The sequence below is a fragment of the Bombina bombina genome, chromosome 6 (genome assembly GCF_027579735.1).
Source record: "Bombina bombina isolate aBomBom1 chromosome 6, aBomBom1.pri, whole genome shotgun sequence".
Taxonomy (NCBI): Eukaryota; Metazoa; Chordata; class Amphibia; order Anura; family Bombinatoridae; genus Bombina; species Bombina bombina.
Window position 1 is genome coordinate 847752156 of NC_069504.1, and position 24427 is coordinate 847776582.

A 24427-nucleotide genomic window follows, 5' to 3' on the forward strand; every position below is an offset into this window, starting at 1 on the left:
CCACAACCTACTTAATCTCTTAGTATTTACTCTCAATACCAAGGTACTGACTTTACCTACTTTATTTAGATCAGCAGGACTGATCAATAACACTAGATAGTTGAGTCTATAGTCTCTATACACACCCTGTCTTCCTTACAGTATCACCTGTCCTCCTCCTCAACATAGTAACACTATATAATTGATGCCCTACCCCTTGAAAGTCTCCTTTGGCATATATTCCATACATCGTATTTATCTTACCACCTCCCTCCCCTACTTTTCCATAATATGTCTCCTAGTTCTAGGAGAATTAAAAAAGCGGTTTCTCTTGCCTATACCGCACCTTCCATCACCCCCTTAGTATCCCTTTCTATTCCATATTGCACCATAATACGGAACCCACCTTTTTTTTATCAGACTAGTAAGTCTGCTTGAATTGTACCTGCTGAGTTTTTCTTCCTTCAACATATATCAGGGACCTTTTTAAGACCAGATATATAGCAGTTAATACCTTGATGTGTGGGCCAGAAGGCTCTAATATGGTTCCTATTTATTATTATTAGGGGGTTTTGGTTTTGATTTTGTTATAGAATATTTAATATATTACATTCTACATTTTAAATGTTATAAAACCGAGGTATAATGATGAGATCCAAAGATGGCCTTTTCGGCCTATATTTGCCTTCCTTTACCTTAATGCTTTTAGAAGGTCTCTTAGTGCTGGGCATCCTCCATATACAATGTCTACATGGTATGTAACCTGTTGTTCTTTATTTTCTCATTTCTTATGTGTTTATGTTGTTACTCCAGGAACATTGAAGCCTTTATCGTATGTAACATGTAGTGCAAAAATTTATTTACATAATTGATGTATGCCTTTCAATATACCTCAATAAAAAATTTTTTTTAAAAAAAACAACAACTTAATATTCATAAGATTATATAAATAAAATTACAAATATCTTTAAAAAAAAAAAAAACAACCTAGTGTTGTGTAGACAAACTTTCAATTCACAATTGTTGCACGTTAGTAGGAATTGTTTGTATAACTGTTATGCACTAATTCGACTCCTCAAGGTATACATACATGTAATCAATGTAGAAAAAACATGTGTGAAAAACGGTCAATGTAAAAGCAAGTTTCTGTCGGTGAGATTGTTAAATTCTTATGTAAACATAATTATTATGCAGCAGAATACAGTCGGCCGACTGAAAAGGATAGCTTATTCTAACTGAAAAACCGTTTGTAGTCTTTATTACGGTATGATATGATGAGTTTGCTATTTGTTAACAATAGTCTGATGTACGTTGCCCGGGTAGTTTTTAGTACGTTGCCAGAGCTCTACGGACAAGGAGCAAATAGTAAACAGTAAGGAGCGATAGTTTTACTTACTTGAATGCTCCTAACCGATTCTGGAGCCTGGATATAGATGATAATGAAAAGTTTCTTTGTAAATCCTTCCACTCAGTAGATGTTGCTGAGGGTAGCTTCTTTTTTCGATGTCCTCAGATATTTTAGCTTCGTCTTTGCTTACAGCTTAGGTGCATCGGCTCAAGTGTAGTCCTCCAGTCCGCTCACAAATAGCGGCTACTTTGTTGCAGAACTGTAAGTGCTGGTTTTGAAATCGCGGTCTCTTACTTAAGAAAGTTCAGAGTAGTTTATAGCAGCGATAGTATTGTAGGTATCCTTGGGAACACAATGGATAGTGTTTTAAATGGCAGTAGTGTGCTACGCGTTTCGGCCGTAAACCTTGGCCATTTTCAAGCTATACTACTGCATTACTTCTTGGCGGGCTTTTTATACCCTGTTTCAGTTTTTTTTCCAGTTTTTTTAGTCCAGTTTTTTTTTTTTTTTTAACGGTCATATAATTGGATAATAATCTCATTGCTATTTCAAATAGTCATACAATTGGTCTCATACGTAATTGATTGATTGATTGGCTACATTGTTTTGGTAAGTCAAATATTTACAAAAAGTGTTGATTTTAAACAAGTGTTTAAATTAAATTAAATCTGTGCTGGGAACATGTTCGTTTAATGTTATAATGTAGCGCATACAGCTTGTTAGCTCAAATGATCTTTTTATATCTTTTTTTGCTTATTTTCTTATTTAATTTTCAATTTCTATCGTTTGTTGAAGAACATTTCAAAAATTATTATTTTACACAAATATATAAAAAAGTTTGTAGGAACTCTTAAAAAAACTTTTTTAAAAAAAATATATATCTTAGAGCACCAATAAAAATAAAAATAAAAATAGAAATAAAAATGGGGGAAAAAAGAGGTATTATTTTGAACAAATCTATTTTGAATTCATAGGCTAATATTCTGTACCTCTTTGTGTAGAAGAATATCTCTAAAGGTATTTGTTAAAGTCAAGTGATGGAATTAATTGTTGTATGGTTTTATTCATTTTATAGTAGACTTAGCTTCGCTAGCAAGTGTAATATTGCATACTTCTCTCTATTCTTTTAGGAAGCTATTCAGATTGAAGTCTATGTTCAAACCTTTGGGTTGTAGTGTCTGCAGTTGGGAAATCCATTTGGCTTCTGCTTGCATTAGTCTATTTGATTGGTTCCCTCCCCTATAGTCATTTCCTATTTTTTCTATAACTGTGAAGGTGAACAATTTTAAGTTACTATTATTGCATAATCTAAAATTCTTTGGGACTGGAAGCTCCAGATTTATTTTTTCTTCTGAATTTTCTATAGATAATATGTGCTCTCTTAGTCTTTCCCTTACTGTTCTCTCCGTTTCTCCGGTGTATTGGATATTACATTTCTTACATTCTATCAGGTAGATTACATTTTTGTCCATGCACCTTATGGTGTTTTTGATTTTATATTCTTTTTTAGTGATATTTGAAGTGAATGTGTGGGTTCTCTTTGAATGTCTACATGCTTTACATATATGGCAGGGGTAGAACCCTTTTAAATCAGATCCTAAAACTCCTTTTTCTATTTCTTTTAGTGTTTTTCATTGAAGGGGCCAGTCTATTTTTTAGTGTATTTGCTTTTCTGTATACAAATTTTGGTTTTGGAGGGAGGTGTTGGCCAATATCTGGATCATAACTTAGGATATACCAATGTTTGCGAATAATTTTTTCTATTATGTGTTTATCTTCAGCATATTGGGTGATAAATGGGATGTTTATTTTATCACTAGTTATGTTACATTTATTTTTCTTATTCATATTATTTAGAATATCTATTCTATTAATTTTTCTTACTTCTTCTAGATTTCTCTCTATATTTTGTGTATCATATCCCCTATCTATAAATTTTTGTTTAAAAACTGTGCTTTGTTGTTCAAAAGTATCGGGGTCATTACAATTTCTTTTCAATCTTAAAAACTGTCCTTTGGGAATATTTTGTTTCCATTTTTTCAAGTGACAACTTTCCCAATGGATATAGTTGTTTGCATCTACTTCCTTAAAATATGTTTTTGTATTTAGTTTGTCTCCATTTGGTGAGATTTCTAAATCTAGATAATTTATTTTAGTCTTATTAAAATTATATGTAAATGTAAGGTTCTTATCGTTGTTATTCATATTTTGGATACATTGTATCAAGTCTTTTTCATACCTTGTCCATATAAAAAAGAGATCATCTATGTATCTTTTATAGATTAAAATTTTTTCTTTAAAAACACTATTGTTGATAAAATTATTTTCCCATAAACCCATGAACAGGTTTGCGTAGCTGGGGGCAAATTTTGTGCCCATCGCAGTTCCGCAAACCTGTTCATAGAAACTTCCATCATATAGAAAGTAATTGTGTGTTAGGATAAAATTTATACCATCTAAAATAAATTCAATTTGGTCTTGTGGCATTTCACCCTCCTTGTTGAGAAAATGTTTTACTGCACATATTCCATCTGAGTGTTGTATGCTGGTGTATAGTGATGAAACATCACATGTCACTAGTAGATAATTTGGTTTCCAGTGGATATTCTCTAGGATTTTTAAAAGGCTAGTTGAATCTTTCAGATAGGAGTCTAGGTTTTTTACATGTTGTTGAAGGAACTTGTCTATATATGCTGAGAGATTTGATGTAAGGGAGTTAATACCCGAAATTATTGGGCGGCCTGGTGGGTTTTCTTTGTTTTTGTGTATTTTTGGAAGTGCATATATAATAGGAATTTTAGGGTAATTAGGGTATAGGAAATTGTATTCTTTGTCTGTGATTATTCCTATAGTTTTTGCCTTTTCTAGATGATTTTTTAGGAAAATTTGGTAAACTCTTGTTGGGTTTGTTATCATTTTTTTATATGTATCTGTGTCGTTTAGTAATTTAAATATCATATCATCATATTGAGATTTGTCTAATATCACAATACCCCCCCTTTATCAGCAGGTTTTATAATAATTTCATTCTTATTTTCTAATTCTGTTATGAGTCATTTTTGTTTCCTTGTAAGGTTTTGTTTACTATTTTTCTTGTTAACTAAATTTGTTATATCTGTTGTAATTAGTTTTTTGAATGTGTCTATATATTTACCCTTCTCATTCTTAGGGTAAAAATTAGATTTCTTTTTTAAGTCAGTATGAATGAAACCCTTTTCGTCTTTATGGAAAGTTTTCATTTCAATTGTGGTAGGATTTGTTTTTGAATTACACGCTCCTTCATTTATGATCGATTTTTCAACTGGATTTTTTAAAAAACATTTCTTTAGTGTTAGGTTTCGAACAAATTTATGTGCATCTATAAATGTGTTAAATTTGTCAATGGTTTTGGTTGGGGCAAACGATAGTCCCTTACTAAGTATTTGATTTTGGGTTTCATTTAATTTTAGTTTGCTTAGATTATATATTCCTTGTTGTTGTGTATCTATTTCTTTTGTTTTAGTTCTTGGAATTGGGTCTTTGGTAGGTAATATTGTTCTTTTAGTTCTTTTTGATCTACCTCCTCTAGTTCCCCTCTTTCCGAATGTCTCCTTTTTCTTCTGCCTGAACTTTGTTGAGGGCCTATTTCTAAAAAAATCTTGTGACTTTTTGGAGCTATTTTTAGTTGTATTTCTTATTTGGTCTTCATCTATATTATCAGATCTATTTTCTGGTTCGTACCGGTCCAAGGCTGAGAACCTATTGTATTTGTTGTAGCTATTATAGCTGTTATATGGTCTGTTATATGTGTTTTGATGTTCGTAATAGTTATTTGTTCGTTGTTCATGTGTTCTTAAATGTTCACTGTTGGTTGGTCTATTATATGTATTTCTATGTTCATGATAATTGTTAGGTTGAGGTTCAAATGTTCTTGAATTTCCAAAAGTTCTTCTACTGTATGTACCCCAATCGTTCCGCCAATTGTTTGAGTTGTGTGTGTTGTAATTTTGTTTATTAGAATTATATGAGTTGTAATTTTGATAGTGTTGTCTCTTTTCGTATTTATTCTGATTGTAATTTCCTTTTTTATATTCCACCTTTTGCCAAGAAGGTCTTAGGTTAGGATTGTTCTGATTTGTTTGTTCTCTATCTGTTACATAAGGCCTGTGCTGTTCGTTTTTTTCTTTTATGTCTGTATTCATATTAGCTACTGTTTTTTCTGCTTTATTACCTCTCCATTTGTGGCTTATATACTCCTCACCATTTGGTAAAAGGTGGAATATAAAAAAGGAAATTACAATCAGAATAAATACGAAAAGAGACAACACTATCAAAATTACAACTCATATAATTCTAATAAACAAAATTACAACACACACAACTCAAACAATTGGCGGAACGATTGGGGTACATACAGTAGAAGAACTTTTGAAAATTCAAGAACATTTGAACCTCAACCTAACAATTATCATGAACATAGAAATACATATAATAGACCAACCAACAGTGAACATTTAAGAACACATGAACAACAAACAAATAACTATTACGAACACCAAAACACATATAACAGACCATATAACAGCTATAATAGCTACAACAACTACAATAGGTTCTAAGCCTTGGACCGGTACGAACCAGAAAATAGATCTGATAATATAGATGAAGACCAAATAAGAAATACAACTAAAAATAGCTCCAAAAAGTCACAAGATTTTTTAGAAATAGGCCCTCAACAAAGTTCAGGCAGAAGAAAAAGGAGACATTTGGAAAGAGGGGAACTAGAGGAGGTAGATCAAAAAGAACTAAAAGAACAATATTACCCACCAAAGACCCAATTCCAAGAACTAAAACGAAAGAAATAGATACACAACAACAAGGAATATATAATCTAAGCAAACTAAAATTAAATGAAACCCAAAATCAAATACTTAGTAAGGGACTATCGTTTGCCCCAACCAAAACTTTTGACAAATTTAACACATTTATAGATGCACATAAATTTGTTCGAAACCTAACACTAAAGAAATGTTTTTTAAAAAATCCAGTTGAAAAATCGATCATAAATGAAGGAGCATGTAATTCAAAAACAAATCCTACCACAATTGAAATGAAAACTTTCCATAAAGACACATTTGAAAAACTAATTACAACAGATATAACAAATTTAGTTAACAAGAAAAATAGTAAACAAAACCTTACAAGGAAACAAAAATGACTCATAACAGAATTAGAAAATAAGAATGAAATTATTATAAAACCTGCTGATAAAGGGGGGGTATTGTGATATTAGACAAATCTCAATATGATGATATGATATTTAAATTACTAAACGACACAGATACATATAAAAAAATGATAACAAACCCAACAAGAGTTTACCAAATTTTCCTAAAAAATCATCTAGAAAAGGCAAAAACTATAGGAATAATCACAGACAAAGAATACAATTTCCTATACCCTAATTACCCTAAAATCCCTATTATATATGCACTTCCAAAAATACACAAAAACAAAGAAAACCCACCAGGCCGCCCAATAATTTCGGGTATTAACTCCCTTACATCAAATCTCTCAGCATATATAGACAAGTTCCTTCAACAACATGTAAAAAACCTAGACTCCTATCTGAAAGATTCAACTAGCCTTTTAAAAATCCTAGAGAATATCCACTGGAAACCAAATTATCTACTAGTGACATGTGATGTTTCATCACTATACACCAGCATACAACACTCAGATGGAATATGTGCAGTAAAACATTTTCTCAACAAGGAGGGTGAAATGCCACAAGACCAAATTGAATTTATTTTAGATGGTATAAATTTTATCCTAACACACAATTACTTTCTATATGATGGAAGTTTCTATGAACAGGTTTGTGGAACTGCGATGGGCACAAAATTTGCCCCCAGCTACGCAAACCTGTTCATGGGTTTATGGGAAAATAATTTTATCAACAATAGTGTTTTTAAAGAAAATTTTTAATCTATAAAAGATACATAGATGATCTCTTTTTTATATGGACAGGGGATGAAAAAGACTTGATACAATGTATCCAAAATATGAATAACAACGATAAGAACCTTACATTTACATATAATTTTAATAAGACAAAAATAAATTATCTAGATTTAGAAATCTCACCAAATGGAGACAAACTAAATACAAAAACATATTTTAAGGAAGTAGATGCGAACAACTATATCCATTGGGAAAGTTGTCACTTGAAAAAATGGAAACAAAATATTCCCAAAGGACAGTTTTTAAGATTGAAAAGAAATTGTAATGACCCCGATACTTTTGAACAACAAAGCACAGTTTTTAAACAAAAATTTATAGATAGGGGATATGATACACAAAATATAGAGAGAAATCTAGAAGAAGTAAGAAAAATTAATAGAATAGATATTCTAAATAATACGAATAAGAAAAATACATGTAACATAACTAGTGATAAAATAAACATCCCATTTATCACCCAATATGCTGAAGATAAACACATAATAGAAAAAATGATTCGCAAACATTGGTATATCCTAAGTTATGATCCAGATATTGGCCAACACCTCCCTCCATAACCAAAATTTGTATACAGAAAAGCAAATACACTAAAAAATAGACTGGCCCCTTCAATGAAAAACACTAAAAGAAAAGAAATAGAAAAAGGAGTTTTAGGATCTTATTTAAAAGGGTTCTACCCCTGCCATATATGTAAAGCATGTAGACATTCAAAGAGAACCCACACATTCACTTCTAATATCACTAAAAAAGAATATAAAATAAAAAAAACCATAAGGTGCATGGACAAAAATGTAATCTACCTGATAGAATGTAAGAAATGTAATATCCAATACACCGGAGAAACGGAGAGAACAGTAAGGGAAAGACTAAGAGAGCACATATTATCTATAGAAAATTCAGAAGAAAAAAGAAATCTGGAGCTTCCAGTCCTAAAGCATTTTAGATTATGCAATAATAGTAACTTAAAATTTTTCACCTTCACAGTTATAGAAAAAATAGGAAATGACAGGGAACCAATCAAATAGACTAATGCAAGCAGAAGCCAAATGGATTTTCCAACTGCAGACACTACAACCCAAAGGTTTGAACATAGACTTCAATCTGAATAGCTTCCTAAAAGAATAGAGAGAAGTATGCAATATTACACTTGCTAGCGAAGCTAAGTCTACTATAAAATGAATAAAACCATACAACAATTAATTCCATCACTTGACTTTAACAAATACCTTTAGAGATATTCTTCTACACAAAGAGGTACAGAATATTAGCCTATGAATTCAAAATAGATTTGTTCAAAATAATACCTCTTTTTTCCCCCATTTTTATTTCTATTTTTATTTTTATTGGTGCTCTAAGATATATATTTTTTAAAAAAGAGTTTTTTAAGAGTTCCTACAAACTTTTTTATATATTTGTGTAAAATAATAATTTTTGAAATGTTCTTCAACAAACGATAGAAATTGAAAATTAAATAAGAAAATAAGCAAAAAAAGATATAAAAAGATCATTTGAGCTAACAAGCTGTATGCGCTACATTATAACATTAAACGAACATGTTTCCAGCACAGATTTAATTTAATTTAAACACTTGTTTAAAATCAACATTTTTTGTAAATATTTGACTTACCAAAACAATGTAGCCAATCAATCAATCAATTACGTATGAGACCAATTGTATGACTATTTGAAATAGCAATGAGATTATTATCCAATTATATGACCGTTAAAAAAAAAAAAAACTGGACTAAAAAAACTGGAAAAAAAACTGAAACAGAGTATAAAAAGCCCGCCAAGAAGTAATGCAGTAGTATAGCTTGAAAAAGGCCAAGGTTTACGGCCGAAACGCGTAGCACACTACTGCCATTTAAAACACTATCCATTGTGTTCCCAAGGATACCTACAATACTATCGCTGCTATAAACTACTCTGAACTTTCTTAAGTAAGAGACCGCGATTTCAAAACCAGCACTTACAGTTCTGCAACAAAGTAGCCGCTATTTGTGAGCGGACTGGAGGACTACACTTGAGCCGATGCACCTAAGCTGTAAGCAAAGACGAAGCTAAAATATCTGAGGACATCGAAAAAAGAAGCTAACCTCAGCAACATCTACTGAGCGGAAGGATTTACAAAGAAACATTTTCATTATCATCTATATCCAGGCTCCAGAATCGGTTAGGAGCATTCAAGTAAGTAAAACTATCGTTCCTTACTGTTTAATATTTGTTAACAAATAGCAAACTCATCATATCATACCGTAATAAAGACTACAAACGGTTTTTCAGTTAGAATAAGCTATCCTTTTCAGTCGGCCGACTGTATTCTGCTGCATAATAATTATGTTTACATAAGAATTTAACAATCTCACCGACAGAAACTTGCTTTTACATTGACCGTTTTTCACACATGTTTTTTCTACATTGATTACATGTATGTATACCTTGAGGAGTCGAATTAGTGCATAACAATTATACAAACAATTCCTACTGACGTGCAACAATTGTGAATTGAAAGTTTGTCTACACTACACTAGGTTTTGATGAACTAGGTGTTCTACAAATATAACTAAACAGATCTATATTGACTACATCTATAAGAAAATATATTCCAACACATATGCACTTTTCTGAGTAAGATCCCTACATACATAGACAAGATATACACAATAAGAAACCCTTCTTATATACCTCTCATAATCACTTTATATTTCATTATACCTCTCTTTGATCTTTATGTATCTTTATTATTTCAATATATTTTAACAGATTTTGTATAATTATTTTTACAGAATTTCCATGAACCTTTTTTAGAAGAACTTTTGTACGTTTTTCAGATAAACTTTTTATAGACAAACTTGTATTAAAATAAAGGATTATAATTTTTAACTATATGTCTATCATTGTAATGAACTGTCAGAATACAAATTTATCGATTTTTAAACATATAGTAACATACTCCATACCAATTTTATTAGTTGCAGCATTTATTTGCGCCCTAAACTCTTAAACTCTCTTCTGCATTGATTTTAGGAACCCGGAGATAATTGAGAGGAACCGGGAACATTTTTCAAAAAATGTGCTTGGACACCCATTACAGGTCGTTCTCCTTCAGCCTTTTTATACCATGGGCCATGACCCGCAACAGGCACAACAGCATGAAACACCACATATGCCACCCTTTTGCACAATAGAGTACAGGTATGGCATAGATGGAACCCGGAGATAATTTAGAGCAACCAAGAGTCGGATAAAGATGCTTGGTCCTCCTTCACATTTGGGGCACTGCGCGTGCAATTTAATGGTCCACCAGATATGAGTGGTGTGTTAAGTTGTACAATTCTTAACAGTTTAATCACTGTTATGTGCTTTATTTTTTTATTTGAGTTTTGTACCCACAGAGCAGCAGCAGAGGCCAGAAAAATTAGGCATGTACAAATGACTGAAAAACTGGGTACTGTTGTAGACACTGCTGTAGCAGCGGCCAGAAAAATTGATGTTTGTAAAACATTTAGAAAGTGCCCTAAAAGCTTGAGGCTTGAACACTAGTTGTTGGCGGATAAGTCAAGCAAGTCATCCTGCATTATAAGAAAAAAAAGCCAGCATGTGTACCAGTTGTAGCCCAAGCCAGCTCATCTCATCATCAGACCTTTTTTACTCAAATGTATCGCCCAATGTCAGTCCCTTCGGGATCCATCCCTCATTCATTTTAATAAAAGTGAGATAGTCAAGGCTTTTTTGACCTAGGCGACTTCTCTTCTCAGTGACAAAACCTCCTGCTGCACTGAAGGTCCTTTCGGACAGGACACTTGAAGCGGGGCAGGCCAGAAGTTCCATTGCAAATTGGGATAGCTCAGGCCACAAGTCAAGCCTGCATACCCAGTAGTCAAGGGGTCCATCGCTCCTGAGAGTGTCGAGATCCGCAGTTAATGCTAGGTAGTCTGCTATCTGTCGGTTGAGTCTTTCTCTGAGGCTGGATCCCGAAAGGCTCTGGGGATGCATGGGAGTTAAAAAGGTACGCATGTCCTCCATCAACAAGACGTCAGGAAAGCATCCTGTCCTTGCCGCTGTGGTTGTGGGAGGAGGATTACTTTCATCTCTTCCCCTGTTACATTCCCGTTGTGCTGTGACATCACCCTTATACGCTGTGTAAAGCATATTTTTAAATTTATTTTTAAAATGCTCCATCCTTTCCGACTTGCGGGAATTTGGTAACATTTCAGGCAGTTTATGCTTATACCAGGGGTCGAGGAGCGTGGACACCCAGTACAGGTCGTTCTCCTTCAGCTTTTTTATACGAGGGTCCCTCAACAGGCACGACAGCATGAAAGAACCCATTTGAACAAGGTTGGATGCCGAGCTAATCATGTCCCGTTCCTCGTCCTCACTGATCTCACTGAGGGTATCTTCTTCCCCCCAGCCACGTACAACACCACGGGTACCAGAGAGGTGACAACAACGAGCACCCTGGGATGCCTGTTGTTCTCTGTCTTCCTCCGCCTCCTCCTCAGAGCCACATTCCTCCTCTGACTCCTCTTCCTCACAATCCTCTTCCTGCGTTGCCGCAGGTCCAGCAAGCGATGCTGATAAGGCTGTTTGTGGGGGTGATGGACACCACAACTCTTCCTCTTCACGCTCATCTATGGCCTGATCCAGCACTCTTCGCAGGGCACGCTCCAGGAAGAAAACAAATGGTATGATGTCGCTGATGGTGCCTTCGGTGCGACTAACAAGGTTTGTCACCTCCTCAAAAGGACGCATGAGCCTACAGGCATTGCGCATGAGCGTCCAGTAATTTGGCAAAAAAATCCCCAGCTCCCCAGAGGCTGTCCTAGCACCCCGGTCATACAAATACTCATTAACAGCTTTTTCTTGTTGGAGCAGGTGGTCAAACATTAGGAGTGTTGAATTCCACCGTTTCGGGCTGTCGCAAATCAAGCGCCTCACTGGCAGGTTGTTTCGATGCTGGATATCGGACAAGTGCGCCATGGCTGTGTAGGAACGCCTGAAATGGCCACACACCTTCCTGGCCTGCTTCAGGACGTCCTGTAAGCCTGGGTACTTATGGACAAATCGTTGTACAATTAGATTACACACATGTGCCATGCACGGCACATGTGTCAACTTGCCCAATTTCAATGCCGCCACCAAATTACTTCCATTTTCAGAAACAACCTTGACAATCTCAAGTTGGTGCGGAGTCAGCCACTGATCCACCTGTGCATTCAGGGCGGTCAGGAGTGCTGGTGCGGTGTGACTCTCCGCTTTCAGGCAAGTCAATCCCAAGACGGCGTGACACTGCCGTACCCGGGATGTGGAATAGTACCTGGGGAGCTGGGGGGTGCAATTGATGTGGAGCAAGACGCAGAAGCAGAAGAGGACTCCGCCGAGGAAGAGGTTATGGAAGAGGTTATGGAAGAGGATGGAGTAGGAGGAGTAGAGGAGGTAGCAGCAGGCCTGCCTGCAAGTCGTGGCGGTGTCACCAACTCTTCTGAAGAGCCACGCATTCCATGCTTGTCAGACATCAGCAGATTTACCCAATGCGCAGTGTAGGTGATATACCTGCCCTGACCATGCTTTGCAGACCAGCTATCCATGGTCATATGGACCCTTGCCCCAACGCTGTGTGCCATACATGCCATTACTTCCTTTCACACAACAGAGTACAGGTTTGGGATTGCCTTTTGTGAAAAGAAATTTCTGCCAGGTACCTTCCACTGCGGTGTCCCAATAGATACAAATTTTTTGAAAGCATCAGACTCCACCAGCTTGTATGGTAAAAGCTGGCGGGCTAAGAGTTCAGACAAGCCAGCTGTCAGACGCCGGGCAAGGGGGTGACTTTGAGAAATTGGCTTCTTACGCTCAAACATGTCCTTGACAGACACCTGACTGTGGGCAGATAACCAGGAACTGCTACGTAAGAGAGACTCTGTGGAGGATGGTTGAGAGGGGGCAAGGAGGATAGCAGTGGTTGACGTGGCTGAAGATGCTGGAGCAGGAGGAGGAGGGCGGCTTTCAGTTTGTGTGCTGCTTCTACTCATGTGTTCTTCCCATCTGCGTTTGTGATGGGAGACCATGTGCATTCGCAAAGCAGTTGTACCTAGGTGGGTGTTGGACTTCCCACGACTCAGTTTCTTTTGGCAAGGTTGCAAATGGCATCGCTGTTGTCAGAGGCAGACACACAAAAAAATGCCACACTGCTGAGCTCTGCGATGACGGCATTCTGGTGGTGGCATGCGCATGCGTTGATGGGCGTCGGCGTGCTGTCTGGCTGACCCCGGGTGCTGATGCATGCTGTCTGACTGTGCCACTAGCTCCTTGCGACGACCTCCCCCTGCTTCCAACTCGTCTCCTCCTCCTCTCTGTCTCCCCATCTGAACTTTTCCCCCTCTTCTTCTTCTCTTCTAGCAGGCACCCACGTGACATCCACCGACACATCATCATCAACCACTTCACTTGTATATGACACATCAAGAAAGGAAGCAGCAGCGGATACAGCATCATCATCATCACACCGTACCTCCATGTCATTAATGCTGCCTGACTGAGACATATCACTGTTATCTACATCCTCTGTCAATGATGGTTGCGCCTCACTCATTTCTTCCAACTGATGTGTCAATAACTCCTGTGACAGATCAAGTGAAGCGGCTGTGGTGCTAGTGTTGGTGGTGGCGACAGGCGGGCGAGTGGCACTGGTCACTTGAGACGTGCCCAAAGCCCAGCTGGACGTAGATGGTGCGTCAAGGTTAGGAGGACTTAGAGCGGAAGCTGTAGAAGATTGGGTGTCCTGTGTTAGCCATTCAACTAGGTCCTCCTCAGAACTTTTTGCGTCCCCCCTGGCGCCCGGCGTCTGAACAATGTGCATATTTGTAGGGTCTAAAGGAATCACAGCACCACGACCACCGAACCTGCGGGGTGGCCTGCCTCTGCCTGTCATTTTTTTAAAAATGGACACTGACAATACTATTACACAAATTATGAGTGGTGGCACTGGGCCAGTGGGCACAGTATACGCTGTGAGACTGACAACAAAAAAAGACAGATGTTTAAAAGTCACAAATTGTTAATTTTTTAAATATTAGAAGTACTGTGACAACAAATATGATTGTTGGCAATAGTTGGCAAATGGGCCTGTCTGGCACACACGCTGGGAGAAAGGCAACTGCAATTAGATTAAACTAGCTGAGTCATGCTTCTTAGTCCAAAAATTTATTTTGAAAAAAATTTGACAATACTGTTAGAACAAATATGATTGGTGGCACTAGTTGTAAACAGCAAGTGGGCCTGGCACACACGCTGGCAGGCAGGCAACTGCAATTCAATGGCACTAGGAGACTGAAGATTCACAGTCAAAACAGTTATGATTTAAAAAAATTTCAATACTGTTACATGAAATATGATTGGTGGCACTAATTGGCTAGTTGGGCCTGGCACACAGGCTGGCAGGCAGGAGGAAAATGCAATTCAAGGGCACTAGTATACTGCAGATTCACAGTTAAAAAAGTGATGATTTACAATTTTTTAAATACTGTTACAAGAAATATGATTGGTGGCACTAATTGGCTAGTTGGGCCTGGCACACAAGCTTGCAGGCAGGAGGAAAGTGCAATTCAATGGCACGAGCAAACTGATGATTCAAAATCACAATCGAAATTTTTTTAATTTTAAATATTAACAATACTGTGACAACAAATATGATTGGTATAACTAGTTGGCAAGCGGCCTGGCACACAGGCTGGCAGGCAGGAGGAAAGTGCAATTCAATGGCACGAGCAAACTGATGATTCTGAATCACAATCAAACAATTTTTAATTTTAAATATTAACAATACTGTGACAACAAATATGATTGGTGTAACTAGTTTGCAAGTCAGCCTGGCACACAGGCTGGCAGGCAGGTGGAAAATGCAATTCAAGGGCACTAGTAGACTGCAGATTCACAGTCAAAACAGTGATGATTTACAATTTTTTCTATACTGTTACAAGAATTATGATTGGTGGCACTAATTGGCTAGTTGGGCCTGGCACACAGGCTGGCAGGCAGGAGGAAAGTTCAATTCAATGGCACAAGCAAACTGATGATTCAGAATAACAATCTAACAATTTTTAATTTTAAATATCACCAATACTGTGACAACAAATATGATTGGTGTAACTAGTTGGCAAGTCGGCCTGACACACAGTCTGGCAGGCAGGAGGAAAGTGCAATTCAATGGCACGAGCAAACTGATGATTCAGAATAACAATCAAACAATTTTTAATTTTAAATATTAACAATACTGTGACAACAAATATGATTGGTGTAACTAGTTGGCAAGTCAGCCTGGCACACAGGCTGGCAGGCAGGAGGAAAATGCAATTCAAGGGCACTAGTAGACTGCAGATTCACAGTCAAAACAGTGATGGTTTACAATTTTTTCAATACTGTTAAAAGAAATATGATTGGTGGCACTAATTGGCTAGTTGGGCCTGGCACACAGTCTGGCAGGCAGGAGGAAAGTGCAATTCAATGGCACGAGCAAACTGATGATTCAGAATCACAATCTAACAATTTTTAATTTTAAATATTAACAATACTGTGACAACAAATATGATTGGTGTAACGAGTTGGCAAGTCAGCCTGGCACACAGGCTGGCAGGCAGGAGGAAAATGCAATTCAAGGACACTAGTAGACTGCAGATTCACAGTCAAAAAAGTGATGATTTACAATTTTTTCAATACTGTTAAAAGAAATATGATTGGTGGCACTAATTGGCTAGTTGGGCCTGGCACACAGGCTGGCAGGCAGGAGGGAACTACAATTCAATGGCACGAGCAAACTGATGATTCAGAATCACAATCTAACAATTTTTAATTTTAAATATTAACAATACTGTGACAACAAATATGATTGGTGTAACTAGTTGGCAATTCAGCCTGGCACACAGGCTGCCAGGGAGGAGGGAACTGCAATTCAATGGCACTACTAGACTGCAGATTCACAGTCAAAAAAGTGATGATTTACAATTTTGTAAATACTGTTACAAGAAATATGATTGGTGGCACTAATTGGCTAGTTGGGCCTGGCACACAGGCTGGCAGGCAGGAGGAAACTGCAATTCAATGACACTAGTAGACTGCAGATTCACAGTCAAAACAGTGATGATTTACAATTTTTTAAATACTGTTACTAGAAATATGATTGGTGGCACTCATTGGCTAGTTGGGCCTGGCACACAAGCTTGCAGGCAGGAGGAAAGTGCAATTCAATGGCACGAGCAAACTGATGATTCAAAATCACAATCAAATTTTTTTTAATTTTAAATATTAACAATACTGTGACAACAAATATGATTGGTGTAACTAGTTGGCAATTCAGCCTGGCACACAGGCTGGCAGGCAGGAGGAAAATGCAATTCAAGGGCACTAGTACACTGCAGATTCACAGTCAAAACAGTGATGATTTACAATTTTTTCAATACTGTTAAAAGAAATATGATTGGTGGCACTAATTGGCTAGTTGGGCCTGGCACACAGGCTGGCAGGCAGGAGGAAAGTGCAATTCAATGGCACGAGCAAACTGATGATTCAGAATAACAATCAAACAATTTTTAATTTTAAATATTAACAATACTGTGACAACAAATATGACTGGTGTAACTAGTTGGCAAGTCGGCCTGGCACACAGGCTGGCAGGCAGGAGGGAACTGCAATTTAATGGCACTACTAGACTACAGATTCACAGTCAAAAAAGTGATGATTTACAATTTTTTCATTACTGTTATAACAACTATGATTGGTGGCACTAATTGGCTAGTTGGGCCTGGCACACAGTCTGGCAGATATGAGTCGTGGCTGGTAGGAAAGTGCAATTCAATGGCACGAGCAAACTGATGATTCAGAATAACAATCAAACAATTTTTAATTTTAAATATTAACAATACTGTGACAACAAATATGACTGGTGTAACTAGTTGGCAAGTCGGCCTGGCACACAGGCTGGCAGGCAGGAGGGAACTGCAATTTAATGGCACTACTAGACTACAGATTCACAGTCAAAAAAGTGATGATTTACAATTTTTTAAATACTGTTACAAGAAATATGATTGGTGGCACTAATTGGCTAGTTGGGCCTGGCACACAAGCTTGCAGGCAGGAGGAAAGTGCAATTCAATGGCACGAGCAAACTGATGATTCAAAATCACAATCGAAATTTTTTTAATTTTAAATATTAACAATACTGTGACAACAAATATGATTGGTATAACTAGTTGGCAAGCGGCCTGGCACACAGGCTGGCAGGCAGGAGGAAAGTGCAATTCAATGGCACGAGCAAACTGATGATTCTGAATCACAATCAAACAATTTTTAATTTTAAATATTAACAATACTGTGACAACAAATATGATTGGTGTAACTAGTTGGCAAGTCAGCCTGGCACACAGGCTGGCAGGCAGGTGGAAAATGCAATTCAAGGGCACTAGTAGACTGCAGATTCACAGTCAAAACAGTGATGATTTACAATTTTTTCTATACTGTTACAAGAATTATGATTGGTGGCACTAATTGGCTAGTTGGGCCTGGCACACAGGCTGGCAGGCAGGAGGAAAGTTCAATTCAATGGCACAAGCAAACTGATGATTCAGAATAACAATCTAACAATTTTTAATTTTAAATATCACCAATACTGTGACAACAAATATGATTGGTGTAACTAGTTGGCAAGTTGGCCTGGCACACAGGCTGGCAGGCAGGAGGAAAATGCAATTCAAGGACACTAGTAGACTGCAGATTCACAGTCAAAAAAGTAATGATTTACAATTTTTTCAATACAGTTAAAAGAAATATGATTGGTGGCACTAATTGGCTAGTTGGGCCTGACACACAGTCTGGCAGGCAGGAGGAAAGTGCAATTCAATGGCACGAGCAAACTGATGATTCAGAATAACAATCAAACAATTTTTAATTTTAAATATTAACAATACTGTGACAACAAATATGATTGGTGTAACTAGTTGGCAAGTCAGCCTGGCACACAGGCTGGCAGGCAGGAGGAAAATGCAATTCAAGGGCACTAGTAGACTGCAGATTCACAGTCAAAACAGTGATGGTTTACAATTTTTTCAATACTGTTAAAAGAAATATGATTGGTGGCACTAATTGGCTAGTTGGGCCTGGCACACAGGCTGGCAGGCAGGAGGAAAGTGCAATTCAATGGCACGAGCAAACTGATGATTCAGAATCACAATCTAACAATTTTTAATTTTAAATATTAACAATACTGTGACAACAAATATGATTGGTGTAACGAGTTGGCAAGTCAGCCTGGCACACAGGCTGGCAGGCAGGAGGAAAATGCAATTCAAGGACACTAGTAGACTGCAGATTCACAGTCAAAAAAGTGATGATTTACAATTTTTTCAATACTGTTAAAAGAAATATGATTGGTGGCACTAATTGGCTAGTTGGGCCTGGCACACAGGCTGGCAGGCAGGAGGGAACTACAATTCAATGGCACGAGCAAACTGATGATTCAGAATCACAATCTAACAATTTTTAATTTTAAATATTAACAATACTGTGACAACAAATATGATTGGTGTAACTAGTTGGCAATTCAGCCTGGCACACAGGCTGCCAGGGAGGAGGGAACTGCAATTCAATGGCACTACTAGACTGCAGATTCACAGTCAAAAAAGTAATGATTTACAATTTTTTCAATACAGTTAAAAGAAATATGATTGGTGGCACTAATTGGCTAGTTGGGCCTGACACACAGTCTGGCAGGCAGGAGGAAAGTGCAATTCAATGGCACGAGCAAACTGATGATTCAGAATAACAATCAAACAATTTTTAATTTTAAATATTAACAATACTGTGACAACAAATATGATTGGTGTAACTAGTTGGCAAGTCAGCCTGGCACACAGGCTGGCAGGCAGGAGGAAAATGCAATTCAAGGGCACTAGTAGACTGCAGATTCACAGTCAAAACAGTGATGGTTTACAATTTTTTCAATACTGTTAAAAGAAATATGATTGGTGGCACTAATTGGCTAGTTGGGCCTGGCACACAGGCTGGCAGGCAGGAGGAAAGTGCAATTCAATGGCACGAGCAAACTGATGATTCAGAATCACAATCTAACAATTTTTAATTTTAAATATTAACAATACTGTGACAACAAATATGATTGGTGTAACGAGTTGGCAAGTCAGCCTGGCACACAGGCTGGCAGGCAGGAGGAAAATGCAATTCAAGGACACTAGTAGACTGCAGATTCACAGTCAAAAAAGTGATGATTTACAATTTTTTCAATACTGTTAAAAGAAATATGATTGGTGGCACTAATTGGCTAGTTGGGCCTGGCACACAGGCTGGCAGGCAGGAGGGAACTACAATTCAATGGCACGAGCAAACTGATGATTCAGAATCACAATCTAACAATTTTTAATTTTAAATATTAACAATACTGTGACAACAAATATGATTGGTGTAACTAGTTGGCAATTCAGCCTGGCACACAGGCTGCCAGGGAGGAGGGAACTGCAATTCAATGGCACTACTAGACTGCAGATTCACAGTCAAAAAAGTGATGATTTACAATTTTTTAAATACTGTTACAAGAAATATGATTGGTGGCACTAATTGGCTAGTTGGGCCTGGCACACAGGCTGGCAGGCAGGAGGAAACTGCAATTCAATGACACTAGTAGACTGCAGATTCACAGTCAAAACAGTGATGATTTACAATTTTTTAAATACTGTTACTAGAAATATGATTGGTGGCACTCATTGGCTAGTTGGGCCTGGCACACAAGCTTGCAGGCAGGAGGAAAGTGCAATTCAATGGCATGAGCAAACTGATGATTCAAAATCACAATCGAATTTTTTTTAATTTTAAATATTAACAATACTGTGACAACAAATATGATTGGTGTAACTAGTTGGCAATTCAGCCTGGCACACAGGCTGGCAGGCAGGAGGAAAATGCAATTCAAGGGCACTAGTACACTGCAGATTCACAGTCAAAACAGTGATGATTTACAATTTTTTCAATACTGTTAAAAGAAATATGATTGGTGGCACTAATTGGCTAGTTGGGCCTGGCACACAGGCTGGCAGGCAGGAGGAAAGTGCAATTCAATGGCACGAGCAAACTGATGATTCAGAATAACAATCAAACAATTTTTAATTTTAAATATTAACAATACTGTGACAACAAATATGACTGGTGTAACTAGTTGGCAAGTCGGCCTGGCACACAGGCTGGCAGGCAGGAGGGAACTGCAATTTAATGGCACTACTAGACTACAGATTCACAGTCAAAAAAGTGATGATTTACAATTTTTTCATTACTGTTATAACAACTATGATTGGTGGCACTAATTGGCTAGTTGGGCCTGGCACACAGTCTGGCAGATATGAGTCGTGGCTGGTAGGTAGGGCAGCAATTTAACACAGTATGCTGTGTAAGTGCGAAAAACACAGGCCTGATAGAAAATTAAGTTAGATTACACTAGCAAAATAATTTAAAAGTTTATATTTTAATATTAAAATAATGTTAAGCAGTGCACATATGAGTGGTGGCACTGACTGGCTGCTACGTAGGGCAGCAATTAACAACAGTATGCTCTGTAAGTTAGATAGACACTTAGACACAGGCCTGATAGAAAATAAAATTAGATTACACTAGTATAATGATTTAAAGATTTTTGGGGGGAATTTAAAGAAAAAGGTTAAGCACATATGAGTTGTGGCTGATAGCCTTGGAAGGGCAGCAATTAAAAACAGTAGGCTCTGTAAGTCTGATACACACACGCCTGATAGAAAATACAATTAGATTACACTAGAAAAATGATTTAAAGTTTTTTTTGGGGGGGGAATTTAAAAAAAGGTTAAACACATATGAGTTGTGGCTCATAGACTAGGGAGGGCAGCAATTAGTATGCTCTGTAAGTCAGCAAAACACACAGGCCCGATAGAAAATGATATTAGATTACACTAACAAAAAAATTTAAAAGTGTTTTTTTTTAATTTAAAATAAGGTGAAGCAGATATGAGTGTTGGCTGCCTGGCACAGAGCATTTAACCCCAAAAGACTGAAAAAACTGAAGTATATGCTATGCGAGCCTGACAGACACAGGCCTGATAGAAAATGAAATTAGATTACACTAGCAAAATGATTTAAAAGGTTTTTTTTTAAATTTAAAATAATGTTATAAGCGCATATGACCACTGGTGGCTGGCACAGAGCAATGAACCAGAGTATATGCTGTGTGACACAGGCCTGATAGAAAATGAAAATAAATTACACTAGCAAAATAATTTCAAATTTTTGTTGGTTAAATTTAAACTAATGTTGTTAGGCAGATATCAGTGGTGGCAGTAATCACAGCATATGCTGTGAGCCTTACACACAGGCTTAAAGCCAGGCAAATGCTAATAAAAATACGAAAAAAAAAAAAAAACGGCTTGAGTTATAGCCCTAAAAAGGGCTTTTTGGGGTGCTGTCCTTGCAGCAGAGATGAGATGAGTCCTTCAGGACTGTAGTGGACACTAAATACACTAGCCTAGCTATCTATTTCCCTATAATGTCAGCAGCAGGAAAACAAAACGTCCTCTCACTAACAAAGCAAGGTCATTATGAGTCTAAAATGGCTGCTGCCAAGAAGCTGGGAGGGTCTGTGAGGGAGTGTCTGATGCTGATTGGCTCTAATGTGTCAGAAGGCTGTGACATACAGGGTCAAAGTTTCCTCAATGATGACACATAGGGGGCGGATCGAACATCGCATGTGTTCGCCCGCAGCGGGGAACACGAACAAGCTAAGTTCGCCGTGAACCGTTCGCGGGCGAACAGTTCGGGACATCACTACTTAGCTTATGAAACAGCGTGACATAGGCCTCCTCAGAGACTTACGGCTCATTCTACTAGAGCAGTGGCTTCCTCTTTGGCCTTTAAGAACGAGGCCTCTATGGATCAGATTTGTAAGGCTACCTGGTCATCCTTACACACTTTTTAATTTTTTTTTTATGTTTTTGCTTCAGCTGAAGCAGCCTTCAGAAGAAAAATTTTACAGGCTGTGTTGCCCTCAGATTAGGGTCCGCCTCTATTTTTGTCCCTCCCTTTATCATTCAGTGTCCTCTAGAGCTTGGGTATAAGTTTCCCAACAGTAACGAATAAAGCCATGGACTCTCCTTATATTAAGAAGGAAACATAAATTATGCTTACCAGATAATTTCATTTCCTTCTGTATAAGGAGAGTCCACGGCTCCCACCCGTGTTTCTCCTATGGGCGGCCCCCTAAACCTTTTATACCCTGATATTTCTCCTATTGTTCCTTGTTCCCTTGGCAGAATGACTGGGGGATACGGGAAGACGGGGAGGTATTTAAGCCTTTGGCTGGGGTGTCTTTGCCTTCTCTTGGTGGCCAGGTTCAGTATTTCCCAACAGAAAGGAATGAAGCCATGGACTCTCCTTATACAGAAGGAAATTAAATTATCTGGTAAGCATAATTTATGTTTTATGCAATATTCATATTTAATAAAATGTTATACTGTGCACATAGCAGAATATGTTTTATGTATTTATAAATAGATAATCATATATACAGTATATAAATAAATATATATATATATATTGATATATAGATAGATATAGATATAGATATAGATATACATGTGGAAACCTCTAAGTAGCCTAAGTATAAAATAACCGTTTACCATCTTGAGTGATAATAATGCTTAGGTGCACAAATTATATGGACTTGCAGGTTTTGGCAGCCTTGAATCACCCATCCCACTCAACCTTTTGGTCACACAAATGATTATACCTTTTAGGGGGGGATTAAATGGTACAGACATGGACCCTTTGTCAGTTAAAAACATACTTGTATCTTATTTACCCCTAAATGGTACATATTATTTCCTTAAAGGGACACTGAACCCAATTTTTTTTCTTTCATTATTCGGATAGAGCATGCAATTTTAAGCAACTTTCTAAATTACTCCTATTATCAATTTTTCTTCATTCTCTCACTATCTTTATTTGAAAAGCAAGAATGTAGGTTTAGAAGCCGGCCCATTTTTGGTTCACAACCTGGGTTGTGCTTGCTGATTGGTGGCTAAATGCACTGGCTGGCTCCTTAGCTGAGATGCCTTCTTTTTCAAATAAAGAAAGCAAGAATAATAAAAGAAAACATTTGAGTTTAGTATCCCTTTAAGGTGTAATTATGACCCATTGAGCTCATATCAGCCTACGTAGATGAAATCTTCATCAAAGGATACCAAGAAAACAAATCAAATATTATATTAGTAGTAAATTGGAAACTTGTTTAAAATTGAATGTTGTATCTAAATCATATTTTTTGTTTGTTTTGTTCATAACAATTCCACACAATAATATGGTAGATAAGGTTAAAAGAAATGTTTAGTTTTGTACTGATATAATGTGAGCCCTGACATTAAAATACAAAGTGAATTGGCAATATTAAAATACTGTAACTTTACCTTTTGAGCACTAAAATAACTATGGTTACTGGCTTAAAGTAAAGGTAAAGTTCGATAGTTTTGAATTAAATCCTATACATATAAGGGAAAAAAATGTCACTTTCATTCATGAAAATTTATATATTTACACTGATCCTGTGTTGTCTCCGTTTTTAATTTCCATCTCGCTATATCAGAAATCAACCTTTTTTTTTTTTTAACATGCTTGTCACGTTTTTTCACCAGCCAATTGACTTTCAGGCCGTTAGGCGGCCGTCATTTGACGTCAGCATTGTCTTGTATGCTATGCGCATGCGTTTGTTGTTCTCGCTCACACTGGCAAGGCGAGCGCGGCCCCGTTCCGCGCATGCGTTACAAACTTGTATTTCAGAGAGGGTAGTAACCATTATTATTCTTAGAAACTGCAACAGGACGGGATTACCGCATGCGCATTGTTGACGTAACCGTGTTAATGCGCATGCGCAAATCGTATACTCGCCGTGCACGAGCATTGTAGACACGTATAGAGCGGGTGGGACTGCTCTATATGTCACAATATGAAAAATCAGGAAATGGCTCGTAGGAGGAGTTGTAAACGGAATGGTAGGGAAAAATCAAAGCCTAATATTATAATTAT